The sequence below is a fragment of the Conger conger genome, chromosome 3 (assembly GCF_963514075.1).
Source record: "Conger conger chromosome 3, fConCon1.1, whole genome shotgun sequence".
In the NCBI taxonomy this organism is placed as follows: Eukaryota; Metazoa; Chordata; class Actinopteri; order Anguilliformes; family Congridae; genus Conger; species Conger conger.
In genome coordinates this window covers 27,923,402-27,940,413 of record NC_083762.1, presented here as the reverse complement: position 1 = coordinate 27,940,413, position 17,012 = coordinate 27,923,402, and positions in this window count along the sequence as shown.

The following is a 17,012-nucleotide window of genomic DNA, read 5'->3' as shown; positions in this document are numbered from 1 at the left end:
GTCGGCGTGCTGAAAGCAAAGACTCCCGCGTGGTCCAGAGGCCCCGTTCCCCATTGGCGGCGGGGGGGGGGGAGGGGAGGGGGCGTTGAATCGGCGGAGGGGCCCGGCCGGCTGGGCGTCCACAGCTGCCGCGCTGTTGGACTACGCGCTCAGCGCTGCCCCTTCACACCTGTAAAGGGTTAAAGGGTTTGTTTTTCTGGCCATCATCCTCGTGTGTACGTTAAACAAACGCGGTCGGACTTAACCTTTTCACACGGTTGTGAAAACATGCGACTGGAGGTTCGGGGTTCGGGGAGGGCGGGGGCCGAGTGGCGGTGGCGGGGGGCTTGGTGAGTCAAACGCTGAGAACGCCGCGGTCTGTTTGGAATTCCACAGATCCAACTGTCAAAATACGGGGGAAGCGAGTCTCTGGTCTGAAATGGTTTTATGGAGAGCACAGCTGTGTGCCGGGGGAGAGGGGGACCCCTATGCAAGAGGTGAAGGTGCCTACAGATTATTTTTCTCGTAAAAACTCACCTTGAGATGAAAGCCAGAAAAGTCACACGGCTTTAACATTGCTACAATGCTTGTCATCATCGCAGCGAGCTTCAGTTGGAGCCAGAGGTCGGAGGTCAGGGAAATGTCTCGTATATCGATTGCTACGTACATGCAGCCCTGTGGAGATGGCTATTCTGCCCTACCTTGCAATTGTCCCAGGTCTTGTTGCCATTGTTCCGGCCACCCTCCTTATCATGATTGTTGGAGCCCCCCTGTAGATCTGTACCGCTGTCCCCCATGTAGGAGTGGAGGAAGAGCAGAACAGTGCCCCATGCAGGAGTGGAGGGGTATCGACTCCGACGAGACTCAGGAGAGAGCCTTTAGGCGCTTTAGGCGAGCCTCGACCTGAGCCTTATTTAAATGCAAAATGTGATTTAAGGTCACCCTGCAAGCAGCTGACTGGTAGATTACGGAGCAGCAGCCCGGCGACGTTGCGCCCCTCATGTGGAACTCACCTTCCACCATCGGCACTTGCCCTTCACACACGAAAGAGGCGGAGCGCCTGGCAGCAGATGCCTCTCTCACTGTACTGTAGAAACCTGCTCGTCGACCTTTTAGGCCCCCTGGGGATTAGTTTATGGATAAAGCACAGAAAACCTCAGTCCATTGTCAAGCCTGGATTAAACGATTTCATACCTAAGACCAACGGACTGGGCTGATTCGCTGGTGCGGTGAAATCTGCTCCAAATGTAATTACGGCCGTGTAATTTTCTGGTGGCGGTTTAGTTGGTCAGTTGGAAATGCCACAAATGAATACTGCAAGGGTTTCAATGTCAGTTGTGCTCGCTTCGTCGAGAATGCTAACGAATGCTAACAAATGCCACGCGTGCTTCTCGACTGGGACTGATTTATATTTCCTTTTTTCCAGGTTTGATGTTTTCCATTTTCGTAATTAATTGCCTACTTCAGCTGGCGATAAAACATACATACTTTACGACCCTGGAAGAAACTGAAACCGAATCATCACAGTGATTATTTCCAACACAAGATAAGGTTCAGCCGGCCTTTATATTCTTTGATGTACTGAAATTGCAACCATTCCAAATTAATAAAGATAACATTTTATTAATAAACAACCACCCTGCGAAGAGGACGGTGCAGACTTTGGTGGCCTTTCAAGACCTTTCTTTCAAATATGGCTGAATTGATTTAACAAGCCTCAGATAAGATAATTCATGTAAACAGCCCAAGTCGGCCTCATTTGACCATTAAGAGAGCACATGTGCTATGGTACATAACTCTCAGGTTTCATGGTGCTGCATTCTCCTGGCCCTGTTTCCCCCGGCAACATGGCAATTAATTATAGCCCTGGAGACAGTCAGGGCTGCTGGTCACTTGTAGTGAGGAGAGTGAAATATTAGCACAAGCACATTTAATCAATCCTTTATTCCAGCCTAAGAATAACTCTATTATTTCTCACAAATGCAAAGGATGTAAGCTAAACAAGTATTATTTTTGTGCGGCGAATTGGATTTTACCACAAATTAAATGCATTCCATTATCAAGTCAGTTTTGTAAATCATTTATTTCTCAAAAATAGTTTTATTTTTTCAAGAATTGATTACATCTTGTACTTTGTTGTTAATCATAAATTCATGACATGGTGTCAGTTCCTCTCTTTCACTCTTTCCTGAAATGACTTTTCCAAGGAAGTTGTGAAATAAAAAAACCAAACAAAGTGGACGTTGTTTGAGTCATACAGGATATTAACCAAACCATTGTTTGGGTTTTGTTCCACAAGGAAGTTCAGTTCTGTAATGAGAAGAGCAGCTTCATAATGAGGGCAGGGTTATGAAAGAGCTGTGCTGTGTTGTGTCTCATTGGGCCTGATCCTCTCCTGGACATTTGATACAGGTGAGGTGAGGTATATACCTCCTCTCTTACAGTGTCTCTGAGCCTGACTCATACACATACTGTACCTTTAATTACATTCTGAGATTTCCTGCCCAACTGTTCTGAACTATGGCCAGCAATTTCCTCTCACCGTGCCACTTTGCCTGCCCTTTAAAAAGGACAGGTGGGCGGCTTCACATTAAACATTGTTAGTCTTCTCTACACTGCAGCTTCTCTCTGACTTTCAGCAAATTTGCTCATATTTGATAATATATTCTCATATATGTATATTATGGTTACAACCTCTTTCTTAAGTTTTTGTATTTGCTGGATGCACAACTATCTTTTATTTCCGGTTTGCCACAGATTTGCAATTTCCGCAATCTGGGTAGACTAGCTCTGTGAACCTTTGCGTGTGTGATTGAGGATTATTAATTGTTTCGTTGACTTGTGTATGACTGTATTTGTATTCAACTTACGACTCTCACCTAGCCCTTTTGCTTTGTTTGCTGCTTGGATTTTGTTTATGGCCACTGTCTCATTTTTTTAGACACTGACTCTCGCCTAGCCCGTTTTGATTTGTTTGCTGATTAGATTTTGACCCTTGCATCCCTTACGACTCTGATTCCTGCCCAGTCCTTTTTGATCTGTTCGCCCCAGTGCCTCACTCTGAGATCCTGGGAGGAGACCTGATCTCCGTTGGGGGTTGGCTACATGCCGCTTCCAGCCTGGTAAGCTTTCGAAGACTAGCTGAGGTTTATTTAGGTTTGTTTAGGTTTGTTTAGGCAGACAGGACCGGAATTACTTGTCAGTCTGCAGTGTTGGTTTCATTCCCACTCCCCATTCTACACTCCATCTCGGTATCCTTTATCCTGTCATGGCCTGACCCTAGAGCAGGTCTTAACAATTGTGAAATGTAAAAACGGTACCAGTGTAATGTGATACTGATCAGAAAAGTGCACAAGAGGAAGTAGATCCTGATTCCTGTATATCAGTGTTAATATAGTAATACAGATAAAAGAGTCGGGTGAAACAAGCGGAACTCACTTTCACAACTTGATGTCACAGAATTTGTGGAACTCTGGTGAAGTCAACCCGGATCTCATTCATTATACCAATTATTTCTTCTGTTCAAAGCCTGGGTTTTAAGGCCCGGTATTAAGACTGGATAGCTTCAATACTACACATTTCTTAGCCTTTAGCATGTTTTGGAAGGAAAGGAAATTTGCTATGAATTGAACTTGTGACAGGAGAAGCAAAGATAGAAACAATTGTTTTGAATTTACTTGAATAGTTTGTATTTAGTGAAAATTGTGTAATTTCAAGACTTTAAGATTACATTTGGGAGGATTTTGCTGTAGTATTGTACTCTAATCTTCAGGTAATTCCAGACGATTTTGGCTTCAAAGTCCCAATGGCTTTGAAAGTTAGGAGGAATAATGAGAGTAAAACAAATCATAAATCCAGTTCTATACTGAATTTACCACAATGCTAACATTGTGGTAAAATGTTCACGCTTCTTTTTTCCCGTTTAAATATGGGATGTTGCATTTTGAACAAACTGGAGATTCTTAAATGATGCATTAGAGTAGCCAGATAACAGGCCATTGCAGTAGTCTACCCAGCCTTCACAGGACAAAGGCATTTATCAATTTCTCAGCATCTTCTAATGATAAGAAATGCTTCCTTTTAGCAATAGCATGTGAAAGAAAGCCACACTGGACACAGTATGATTTCTTAATATGAGTATAAAATGTGAATATAAAGGCGCATATGAGTATGTGTCATAATATCAAGGTCTTTCAAAACTGCATTTTGCAATACTACAACAATCATCAAACTCAAAGAGAGGTCAGGCAAGGTTTCTTGAACCTAAAGCCACTATTTTCATTTTTCTTTAAAAGCAGAAAGTTATGTGTCATCCAGGCCTTTATCAACACTACACGCTGAAATACTTAACTGGGCTTCAGTGAGATGTATTTCATTGCTATGCAGATGCCACACGGTTATATTGTATAACTCAGTATCTTCTGCATAACATCGTAACAATATTACTAAGGGGCAGCATGTGACAAGAGAGTGGTCCGAGCACTGACCCTTGTGGGACACCATATTTCACCTTTGACAGATCAGAAAATACTTCAACTAGAACAAATTGGATCCTGCCACATAAGTATGAGTTAAACCAAGGGAGTGTCTGTCCACAAATTCCAACATAGAACATAGTTCTGGAATCTGTCCATTAGAATCCAATGATCAACAGAGTTAGGAGCTGTACTTAGGTCAAGAAGCACTAGTGCAGATACAGAGTTGCAGTGTGACGACAGAAGTAGATCATTTACAACCTTGACAAGGGCAGTTTCAGTACTATAGTTTGATCGAAATCCTGACTGGAAAGTTTCAAGGATATGGTTTGAACTCTGATAGGCACTGACATTAACATTAACTTTCTCTAGTATTTTAGAGAGGAAAGTGAGGTTTGTGATACTGTAGGTCTACAGCTGTTCAGATAATCAGATAAGGTTTTTAAACTGTTAATAACAGTCATCTGCAGGGGCATGTATCCTGTTGACAGGGATGTGTTCATAATTTTGTATTCAGTATATGCTGGCCCAACACAGGGAGTTGTTTAATGAATAACACAGTGCAGTGTTGCAGTTTATCCTCAATGCTGAGCTGCAAGCAATGCCAGGAGAGGAAGACATCAGGGAGATATGGTCTCTAATAGTTTATAATTTCTCACTAAAAAAGTTGATAAAGTCATAAATGCTGGGTAAGTAAGGGTGATTTGCAGATTCTGGAAATTTCATTTTAATTTGTTTACACTATTAAAGTGATATCTTGCGTAATGTTCATTATGCCCAACCAGATTAGAGAAATATAATGATCAAGCCAATGTGAGGGCCAGCTTCTAATGAAGGAGGCTATCTTTCCATGTGAGATGAAATACCTCTAATTTGGATGAGCGCCACTTTTGCTCCAGTCCCATGGTTGTGTCAAGGAACAAGACATTTATGTCACTATTTCTTTCTTGTTTGAGGGGCAATTTGATCAAGGGTACCCAGAGTACAAGTTAGGTGGTTAGTTAGTTAGTTCCACAGTGACAAGTGGCCAGAGGGGTCTGGACAGATGCCTCTCTCTCAATGAGGCCACAACTCTGGTGAGTGTCTCCAGCCCCAGACATGCATCACTCACCCCTCGAAATTCAGCATGGGTGCTCAAGAGAAGCGACTCTACTGTAGTGTCACTACTGATGTCTCTGCCCTCTTTCTCTCTCTCCCATTAACGTTGTCCCTTCCCGATGATAGGATCGAGCATTTTAGTTCAGATGTATCATATATCGCATTGACTGTTTTAAATAAGTTGTTTTTGCGTTTACCTTCACCTTTGAATACACATCCACACAAACACACACCCACACACACACACACACACACATGCACACGTGCACATAGTAGACACACACAGACACACACACTCTGCACTAGCCCTCCCACTTGTAGGGACAGTTGGTCACATGGAGGGTTCAATTGTTGTTATTATTGTTGCTTGAATAGGATATTACAGGAACCACAGATCAGAGAGGTTCACACTAGCAGTGGGGTTCACCGAGAAGTCTGAGTGCAATGCAATTCCATCCTCGGAATGTTTATTCATGACATTTGTCACTCCCCTAACCAGGTTACGTAAACCCTCACTTTTGGTTATCATGTTGCGATTCAGACAGAAGGCTTGTTGGACACATCCATCATGAATAATAAAGCTTTTAAATTGAGAAGTGGTCATCAGTGTGTTACTTCCCCGGTTCCGATTTGATTTGATTCCACAACAGGAGAATATATAAGTATATTCCCAACACCACCTATGCCAGTGACGACTGCCGGGAGCCCCACAGGAGCGGCGTATGATTGACTTGCCGTCACTCAATGATATAGGAGGGATACAGTTGTAGGGATACAGCATTGTTTTTGCTCAAGCATCTCCTACTGCTTGTCCAGGCATCCATGGCTAGCTCTGCGTGTACACACGTATGAATGGGTCTCCTCCGCCCCTGCTCTGTGTGTGTGTGGCTTCCAGCTGCAGTGTGAAAAGATGCAGCTGGCTGGCAGGTGCATGTTTCAGAGTAGAACCTAGGATTACTTTCACTCTCCAAGGCCAGCAGCAGGAGCTGTATTTGAGTATGCTTGTACATAGTTTGCAAATTGAACACTACACATTTGTGTGGGATTGGAGATACCAAATGTATAAAAAAGGGGAAAAAAGTTACTATGTCCCTTTCCTTCTATTTTCTTCCCTTATATCTCTCTACATCTCTTCCATCCCTCTTCTTTCTACCTCTCTCCGCCCTATTTCACCACTTCCACAAGGTGATGAACAGGAGCCTGGGGTGACCGGCTCGACCTTGGATGAGTGTTGTGTGCATATTTATTTTTCCCTGGCGGGGAGGAGTGGCAGTTGTGTGTCCCTCGGTCACCCCAGAGTGGTACGGTCACATACCGGACTGAGAAGCTTGTATGCTGGTATGGCTACAGGAATAGATGCCACATACATGGCTTCCACTCCCATACACAATGTCCTAACTCGGCTTGCCTGTAACGTCCACATCGTATATCCATAACTGTAGCCAAAGTGGTTTCAGAGCCTTTCCCTACTGTCACAGTGAACTCAAGCGAAGGTCACACATTGGCCGAGGCGAACTGTGATTGAAACAGTTTTAGCTCTCCCCGGGTAGCTTGCATAGTAACTGCTTGGTTTGATTGCTACCCGGGAGGGTGGGGGTAGCTATCGGAGCAGACCGTAAAGACCACTGCCGCTGTCACAGCACTGATTCCCTGATTTAGAGGCAGGGTGTCCATGCGAGAGATTGCATGTTAGCGTCAGCATAACGCCCTGCAGCAATGCCAGTCCTGGATGCATTGGGGTGGGGGGGGGGGGTCGGTGGGCGGGCGGGGCACTGGGTGGACAGCTTTGTTTTGGTTGCCGGGGATTATCCAGCGTTAGTCACACAGGCTGACAATTTTGAAATTAATTGGTTGGTTTAAAATATGTCAGAGGTCATGCGGAATCACGCGTGGCCCGCCCGTTTGCTGATTCATTTCAGAGAAGTCATCTCTCTCTTCCAAATAAACCACAGACGTAAATGGCACCATAGCATATTTGTCAAACAAGAAGACCTTGAGACTTTCAATATTGAGAAAACGTGTCGCAAGAGCGCTTATGCAAAAAATGCAGATGTGTTTATCAAAATATTTTGTGCCAACAGCCGTGTGCAAACCTTGAACTGTCTGAGGTGTGTTCTCATTTGCCCTCTCTCTCTCTCTCTCTTTTCTCTCAGAATCAGGGAAGAGAAGACTGGTGCATGGAGATATATTTAGCCCTCATTTCCCTCCTGATGCGAGCATGAGGTGGAATCCTGTAGGACACAAGTGTTGTATAATCTCCATATGACTAACAACTTGCATGGCAGCAGAGAGCCTGGCATCTGAAGCATCTAAGTCACAGTCAGAGGAAGGGCTGGGGGAGTCTGTCTGAGTCTCCCATTCTCTTTTATGCTGCCCCAACCGCCTACAAGGGCTCGGCGCAATTCAATTATCGATGGGCTTTGCCGGTAAGAAGGGAATGCAAGGCTGTGATAAGAGCCCTCCGATTCCAAGTCCCTACCAATTGCGTGACTGCCTTTTTTCAAGAAGTGGGAGAGGAAAAGAGGTTTGGGAGGGAGGGAGGGAGAGAGAGGGGGATGGAAGGGAAGGGAAGGATGCGGTGACTCAGTGCCTTTTCAGCTGCCTGGCTGATTCTCCCGAAAACGAGCTGATGTATTTGCACGGATCTCGGGCCGCTCTCTCTCTCTCTCTCTCTCTCTCTCTCTCTCTGTCTCTCTCTCATGATTTAGTGAGCGAATGCTCTCACCCATCAATTATTTCTGTGCTGTTTACTTGGCCTGTCAGGGAGGGCTTCCTGCAGAACGATGCACTATGTAGGCCTACAAGCCCTATAACCAAACACAGTGGCAACGTGTCTCTGAAAACGCATCAGAAGTCCATCAAAATCAGACGTTTCAGGCTGGCGTCAGAAGCTGGCCGCCCTTTGGTCTGCTACTATGGGGAATTTGCGCGAGGAGAGACGGAAGTAGCAAAGATCTGGGGCAGACTGCAGATCCACCTCTGGGTTTGTGCCCCTGTATGAACACATCCTTCTCTCCAGAGTGGCAGGAAGAAACAAATGGTAAATGGTTGGCATTTATGTAGCTCCTTTATCCAAAGCGCTGTACAATTGATGCTTCTCCATTCACCCATGCATACACACACTCACACACCAATGGTGACTGGCTGCCATGCAAGGCACCGACCAACTCGTCAGGAGCATTTAGGGGTTAGGTGTCTTGCTCAGGGACACTTCGACACAGCCCGGGCGGGGGATCGAACCGGCAACCCTCCGTCAGCCAGACGACTGCTCTTACTGCAGAACACAGCAGAGACCTCAGAGAGACCTCAGGTGCTCCAGCCCCTTAGCCAACTATATTTACCCTGGTATTCCCACCCAAGATTATCTAACAGTAGCAACATACCTCAAGACCTTAGACTGAGTGTACTTACCTGTGTGTCTCTGTGTGTGTGTGAAAGAGAGTGTGAGAGAGAATGAGAAAGAGACAGAGAGAGGGGGAGCAAAGTATATGTGTGCTCAGTCAGGATGCGTTCTAATATGTGAAGCATTCAAGGTTTACAATATAGCTGAATGGGATCAATGTTTATTGCACTGTATAAGCATTCCTTCAATATCACTGACCTTGTTAGCGATGGGAGTGCTGTGACCTACAGATTCTGTTGCCCTCAGCTGTAAAAAAGGGGGTCCCATGGGGGCTGGGGCGGGGGGCTATGGAGCAATGTGACGTACAGAGAGTTGGTGCAACACCGGGCCACAGTGAAGGAGGGGGAATGGGTAGAGCTCTGCCTGCAATTCTGATCTGGCCTAGTTTACCAGGACAGCATCTGGCAGCCTACTCAGCGCTGCAGCAGCTGGACTAATGCTGACTTCCAGAGAACCCCGCCCACTCGCCGCAGTGATTCTGGATTTCCCAGGGAAAGGAGATCAGACCAATCAGCCCAAATGATATCATCCTGAGGAATGTCTTGTGGCCTTTGGAAATGAAGTCCACATGTGACATAGCATCCTGTGGTGCTCCTAATACTTTGAATTGTTGAATTGAAATACATTTTGACACACGTTTTGAAATAAACCTTGAAATACGTTTTGATTTAAATACTTTTCTGTGCTCTATTGATCTTGCCTGGTACAATTGAACCAACCAAGAGGATCACGTTTGCCGTTTATGAGATAGGTTCCAATACACTTGATAAGCTCAGTAAAGCATAGAAAAGTGAATCTGAATGCAAAGCAATAACATATTTGACTCAGGTCTGCAGCATGCCCTGGGTTTTCTGCCCTGAGTTTTCTGATGATTGGGTATTCCAGCTGCTGTGATATGCTCCTGGAATGCAGATCCATAGCTGCATCAGGACACGGCAGCTCACTGGCTCCCATTGGCTCATTATCAGAACATGAGACAGTGACAGATGACTCTCTGAGATAGGAGACTACCTGGGTGTCTGGTCCTCCACTTTTAGTCTCCGACCACCCGGTCTTGCTTCACCTACTCTCACACTGCCGGGGAATCTAATAACACAGTCATGCAGAGGGCAGGAGATCTGTAATTCCATGGTAATGTATCTGTTGATCCAAGGAGGGGAAAGTTGAATGAAGCAGGTTCCATTGAAGAGTGCCAACTACAGCCAGGGAGCCAGCCAGAATCATGTGACTGGAACACTAAAAAGAGAAAGGAGAGGGTTAGGGCCTTCTCGAGAGGAGGTGGTTACATTCACCCAGCCCCGCAGATATTTGAAGCCCTATGAGTACATCTCCCAGCTCATCGAGGCATTGTTCTTTTAACCTCAGACATTCTATTTTTTCTCGGTAGCATAGGGCGAATAGAGTGCCAGTAAAGTCTCTTGGCAGGCTCAGTGAGTTAAGTCTTGGTATTGCTGGGAAAAGACATCCATCCATTCACAAAACAATGGAAGGAATGCTTCACGTCCCGCAGTGTACACACGCGCTGAGCCAGCTAACGCTCAACCGCTCACAAGCGACTGCGCATCATCATGCAGGTCAGGACACAGATAATGGGGAAGAGGAGGTCAGCCCTTGTTGTTTGTATGTCACCTTTTTGGATGTATTTTCACCCATTAGCTGGAGTCTACCGGCTTCCTGAGAACACCCCCTCTCAGCACCTGTTTGTCAATGACTAAATTAAAGAAATGGGGAGAGAGGGCAGGAGGTCTCACCTCACGGGCAGCCAAACGTATTCCTGGACTTTGTCCGTAGTTCGTGGAAGTAAAGTGTCAAAAGTGCAGACCGTCTATTTGAGCCAGTTAATCTTTGTTTTTGAGGAAATACATTGCTGTTCTGCTTGAGTTACAGTATGTCGGGGATAGACGTGAGCCAACAACACGGCCCTTGCTGTATAGCTGACTGCTGGATCAGGGTCCATTTTTTTAGATCAATACACCCCCTGTGGGAAGCTTAAGTGCCACCTTCAGCCCCCACTCTCATTTCTGGCACCAGGTTCATTTCATGCAGCAGGCGAACAGGGCCCAAGCATTGATCTGTTCAATTTTGTTACATCTTTTGCTTGCCGCTGAATAATGTGGAGTTAGAGCATTTGTCTGACTTTATTCTCCAGATTCCTCCTTAATATAGCAGCTGAGAAATGCTGTTATTGGGTCAGGCATAATGTAGCTTGCTGTACAGGGATGGCCAGAACGAGAGAGGAGAAGTGCTCAAGAATCATGAGGGAGCTGCAGCCATGGGCTTTTTTTTTGTTGTAAAAATCATATACAATCACTGAGCACTTTATTAGGTAGACCTGTACACCAGCTTGTTAATGCAAATATTTATTCAGCCAATCATGTAGCAGCAACTACATGCATAAAAGCATATATTGCTGCTACATGATTGGTCAAGAGGTTCAGCTGTGATCTAAGTGACTTCGACCAAGGAATGATTGTTGGTGCCAGCACAACAGTCTCTAGAGTTTGCAGAGAGTGGTACGAAAAACAAAAAACATTCAGTGGTCAAAGCTGACAGGAAGGTGAAAGTAACACATTATACACACACATTATAACAGTGGTATGCAGAAGGGCATCTCTGAACACACAATGCGTCAAACCTCTAAGTGGATAGACTACAGCAGCAGACGACCAATAAGTCTAAATCTAATAAATACAGAATAAAGTGCTCACTAAGTGTATATTGATTAGTATGTTTTGATAAATGATGCATATATAACATTTTTATACAGAGATCATAAGAATTGTATGTGTCTGATGTCTTAGTACGTATAAATGGGGGCATACGATAAAATACATGTTTTCTATACATTTCCTTTAGTGAAACATACCAATCAACATATATGATTTTTACAAACCTTTTGCATATTTGGGCCCTGCAGTGGAGACATGGGGGGGGGGGGAGGGAGGGGCAGAAATGTCCGGCATGCAGCCAGCGAGAGTAAACTTCACTCGGTGCACCCTGGGCTTGTTTGTGTAAGGTCTGACGACTTTAAACCCTTTATCACCTGAGCGACTGGCTACGCTGGTTTGTTTTACTAGCGGCACAATGAAATGAGTTGTGCATAATCGCGCGGCCCGTGCGCAGCCGGCCGGTCATGTGACGGGGGAGGCACGTGTTCGCTCGGGGTGTGAAGGCTGCGTCGCTGTGCAGCGCGAGCCAGGTTGACTCACTCTGCTGCCTCGGCTCGGAGACAGGGCCCGGCAGCCAATCACAGAGCTCCGGGCTCAGAGCGCTTTGCATGTCAGTTGTGTTCCCGGCCTTCCCTCCCACCCCCGCTGCCCGCTCTCTACACGCTGCGAGCCGCTCTGCCAGAGCGACGTGCAGCAATGCTTCACCGCGCCGCGGCACGTTAGCATGCAACCCAGCTGGCGCACAAACCGGATTCAGCTGCATCAGAGCTTTCTGCCGCTCTGCCTTTCGTGAGCATTCGTCTTTTCTGCGTAGGGAAAAATTTCACATTTGCATTGTAATCTCTTCTTTAGCAACCTCAGCAGTTTGGTCCAGGCTGAAAATAAAAGGCTTTCCTTGGATCCCAGCATCCCTCACCCCTGCAGTGTATTATAGATTACTCTATCAACGACCAATAATTAATCGGTGTATTCTCACAAAAATGCAGATTGGAACGCATGGGTATGAAATTGATTGAAGAGCTAATAAAATGGATAATAAACAAACACAGAGCTTTGTGGAAATGAAAAAGGTGATAAATAAACACAGTGTGGCTAAGGCTACCTCACACAGCGAATGAGACAACTTCATTCCTTCCAAGATGCCTCTCTATCAGGCGTGATGCATGCTTTTATGCTGCATAATTGTACATGAGTGGTTATCTATTCCAGTGACCGGAGATGATCTACAGTATTTCCTGTTCTTATATGCATTATAAGTGGGTTGCAGTGCAGATACTGTACAGTATATGAATACTTAGGTTTCTAAAGGGTTCTAAAGCCCACGATAAGAACATTGGGACCAGCTGCAGTACTGTAAGTTGGGTTTCACAAGAGTCCACGTGAATTGTCTTTCAGCATCTCCACATGTTGCACTTAGCGAATGGTGTGATCTGGTTTTTGTATTGATGATACATTCACACTCACACTTCTTTCACACAGCACTGCATCAGTCATGGGAAGCGGCTACAGAGTCTTTTTGTTTCTTGAGTTTTTGTGGTGTTTATACTGATCATTCAAAAGGCTTTGCCTCGGAAACAACTTCTTTAGCAAGAAAAATATCGTATTAATGTATTCTTCTCACATCATTACAAGAAAAATATAATATTAATGTATTCTTCTCACATCATTACAAGAAAAATAAAATATTCCAATCATCTTCAAAGCAATTTCTCTGAGATTATAAGGCAAACATCAGATGAAAACGATGCTATTTAAATGCATAAATAAATGTGGAACTTTCTCATAAAAATTGAAAAAAACCCAAACATTATTCAACTTTAACAGTCAGAATATTGGCTGTTTGTGCAATCACCGGCACCAAAGGCAATGCAATTTCCTCATCCAACTAATACATAGGGCATCACATGTTACAGTGTAGCAATATTGACCAGAATTGACCAATAGCGAGTTTTCACATCGAAATGAGGACATCAAGTTTCCTTTTTTTGGAGGGGTCAATCTGCAAATTCTGAAAGTAAGAAAGTGGTCTGCCCTCCAAAAGCATTTCCAAAGGAGAAATAATGAACTTGACCCTGATTTGATTCAGAGTGCTGGTAAACCACTCCTGAGGTCATGCTGAAGAAGTAACTGCACTCTATATGCTCTCTGCTCTGTGTACACAGCCCATCTCACAATGAAATACACTAGAAAGAATAGACAGCAACAGAATAAAGATTATACTAAGAATGTCATGGCCATCCATTACTCACTACCCTCCACACATTTTATTTGAATTTACAACATACCCCTGCTCTCAAGGGGAAGTCTAATTAAGGGGTGAAGATGCAAGAGAGCAGTATTTTGGGCTCATCACCGTCACATGGATCATGTGGAGGAACAGAAAATGCCTTCGTCCCAGATCAAACGGTAGTGTTTGGAGTCTCTCTTCCTGAAAAAGGCAATCGATTGTTGTCCTTGCACAACCAGGGCCCCTTCCCCTCCCAGACCAATCGATGTGAGGATGTGGCACATAGATCAGGGCACCCCAGTGAGTGATGACCATGGACAGGCCGTGGACTCCGGTGCTCCTGAGTGATGTTAGGTATGCAGCCTACAAGCGGAACAGTTGGGTTTCTCACCAGTAACCTTTACCAGAGTCCCGGCAGGTGTGCACATGCACGGTTTGGATATTTGATCAGCCTCCAAAACAAGGATGGTGGTTGGTCTTTTGTCATGCAAACATTTCCCCATGAAGCTGCACACAATAATTATGTACATGACTTTGCCCAATTAAAAAAAAAACCTCATTGGAAACCTGGACATTTTTCAGAATCATTTTTGGCAGTTATGAATACAGGTTAATTTAGAACTTTTTTTTTTCTTGCACAATTTCTTTTACAGAAAATGAAAATGATACTGGGCCGTTTGGCCATTTTTGTTGTGAAATCCATGGCTATTCTAGAACGTACAGTCTAGTTCACAGTGGCTCAGTAAATTTGTTGCGTTTGTGTTCTTTTTCAATTCATGAGTGTTCGATGTTTTCTTTAACATTTCTAAATTCTCATTTTAATTCAATGTAAAGGCTCTGGAATTTAAGCATATTCATTGCATACTCCGAAATTATACTGGGTAGGTAAAAAAATATGTTTCTGAGATTCAGGAAGTGTATGACTGAATGCCAGAAAATTGTGATTTTGTCTGTTTATGTTATGCTTGTGCATGTGTCTATCCTCCTGAGACCGCAAAGAAAAAAGTATTTTTATTTCATGGATGACAAAAATAAGTTGCAGAAAAAATATTTTCTAAAATATGATGTATTTTATTTGTATTTAATGTAGTGCAGGGAGGTCGATGTGATACAGTGCAGGCTTTAGCATAGTAGTGTATACAGTCTTGAGATTAAGACCAGAGACTCATCCATTGTAGTAAGATAAAACATTATTGCTGGGTCTTGGGAAGACATCACAGAATTTACCAGATTAAATACATTATAATTTTTATCTATTTGATTTTCCCCTAGTCATGTTGACAAGAAAATACATTGCGAGCCACCAAAAAAGAATTATAATTATAAACACGAGAATGCAATTTAATGGACTGTGAACAGTTCAAAGAACAAAGGTCCATGTACTTGTTTTGAATAGTTATTGGTTATGTAATAAGTGTGGCCAAAGACAAGGAAAATTATCAAATGATCACTTTGTCATTGAACCTTTAATGGGAAATGAACTATGCTGCAGGTTGTGTCACTTGGCAAGAGTGAAGTCTCATTGAATAAGTGCAAGTGATAACTTGTATCACAAGACATCTCTCTTCCACTCAGTGTCGCAATGAAATAAATATCATTTTCATTCAGCTGCCATTTTCCATGTGAAATCTTATCTCCATGAAGGAGTATCTTAATTGATTGATACACCAATTAGCCTGTATCAATCAATCAATACATTGGCTAATTCCAAGCACATCATGCTTGTTTCTCATGGTTGTATGTCTCAATGGTTGTATGTCTCAATAAGATGCCAATACTACAAGCAAATAAAGATTTCAGACATGTAAGGGGGCAGTACTGCATACACTGTAAGGGTTCTGTAGCTCTCACTATGTCTTGGCTGTCAGAGCTACACTGTGGTGGAGAAAGAGACTTATTTTATAATCTTTCATCCCATACTGACCCACTGACTGCCCCCTATAGATGCAAACTGTATTAGAACCAAAAGTTCATCATCACAAGTGATCAACACATGTGATCATCACCTTGTTGTTGTCTCAAAAATACAGCATGCTGAACAAGCTCATCCGTCTTTTCTGGAGACTCGGCTAAGATTATAGGATGCTAATGCCAGCCGGTGTGGGTTATATTTGGAACATCCTACTTAGATGTAGAGGTATTTGTCTGGGGAGACGGCAGATGAGGTGTGGTAGATGGCAAAATATTGGCAATGCTGGTCGGTGATCACACATTTACTGAGGAATGTTTGCCACCCCTACTTTGCACGCGCTGATCACTTCCATTAAATAACCTGAATGTGAGCATCTAAAAACAGGACATAAATCCGTGCCAATAGGCTACTGCAACCGGTCCAGACTGCTGCTGCCCACCTGGTCTAACTTCACCCTGCCTCAATTCACACATGACATGGAGCCTTTGAACACTCTTTACTGGCTCCCAGCAGCCACCCACATTCAATTTAAATCTCCCACACTGGCATATTGAGCTGCAAATAATACTGCCCCTTCCTGCATTCAAGCAATGGTTGCAGCATACACTCCAACCCTGCTGAAAAAAACAGCTCAAGCTAGATTTTGAAACAGCTAGTAACTGGTTGACTCCTGGTGCGAGCCACTCTTCTCTACCCTTGTCCCCCCGATGGTGCCCCTTCCTCATTGAGTCAGGGAGACAGATTCACTGCCTGTTTTCCAAGAACATCTAAAACTCCACCTTCTCTGCCTACAACTCAAATGTTTCTAACCATTCTATCGCTTTATCCTGAATGCAAGTTGGTGGTAGCAGTGACACCTTTGTGTATTTCCAGCTCGAGTGGTGTTTGCTTGCAATGTAAAATGCAAGTTGTAAGTAAGTTGCTTTGGCTAAAAGTGTCTGCCAAATGACTAAATTGTAATTCTGAATTGGGCGGGCTGGTAGCAAGGCCCTGATTTTCTGCTTAAAGGCTAACATACATGAAGCAGTGTGTTGCAACTTCTTAATATGCTTCAGTATGACATTCTTCCATTGCCAACCTTGCACGTCAAAGAAAGAAGCCCATCAGCTTGACTGGCAAAAGCTTTCAGTGGATAATCCCTCGTCTCTGAGTATGAAATGCAAATAGTTCAAGGGTGTTTGGATTTTTACAGAGAGTACGATTGTGACTCCTGCAGTCAGGAGACTGCCGAATGGAACGCTGATACACA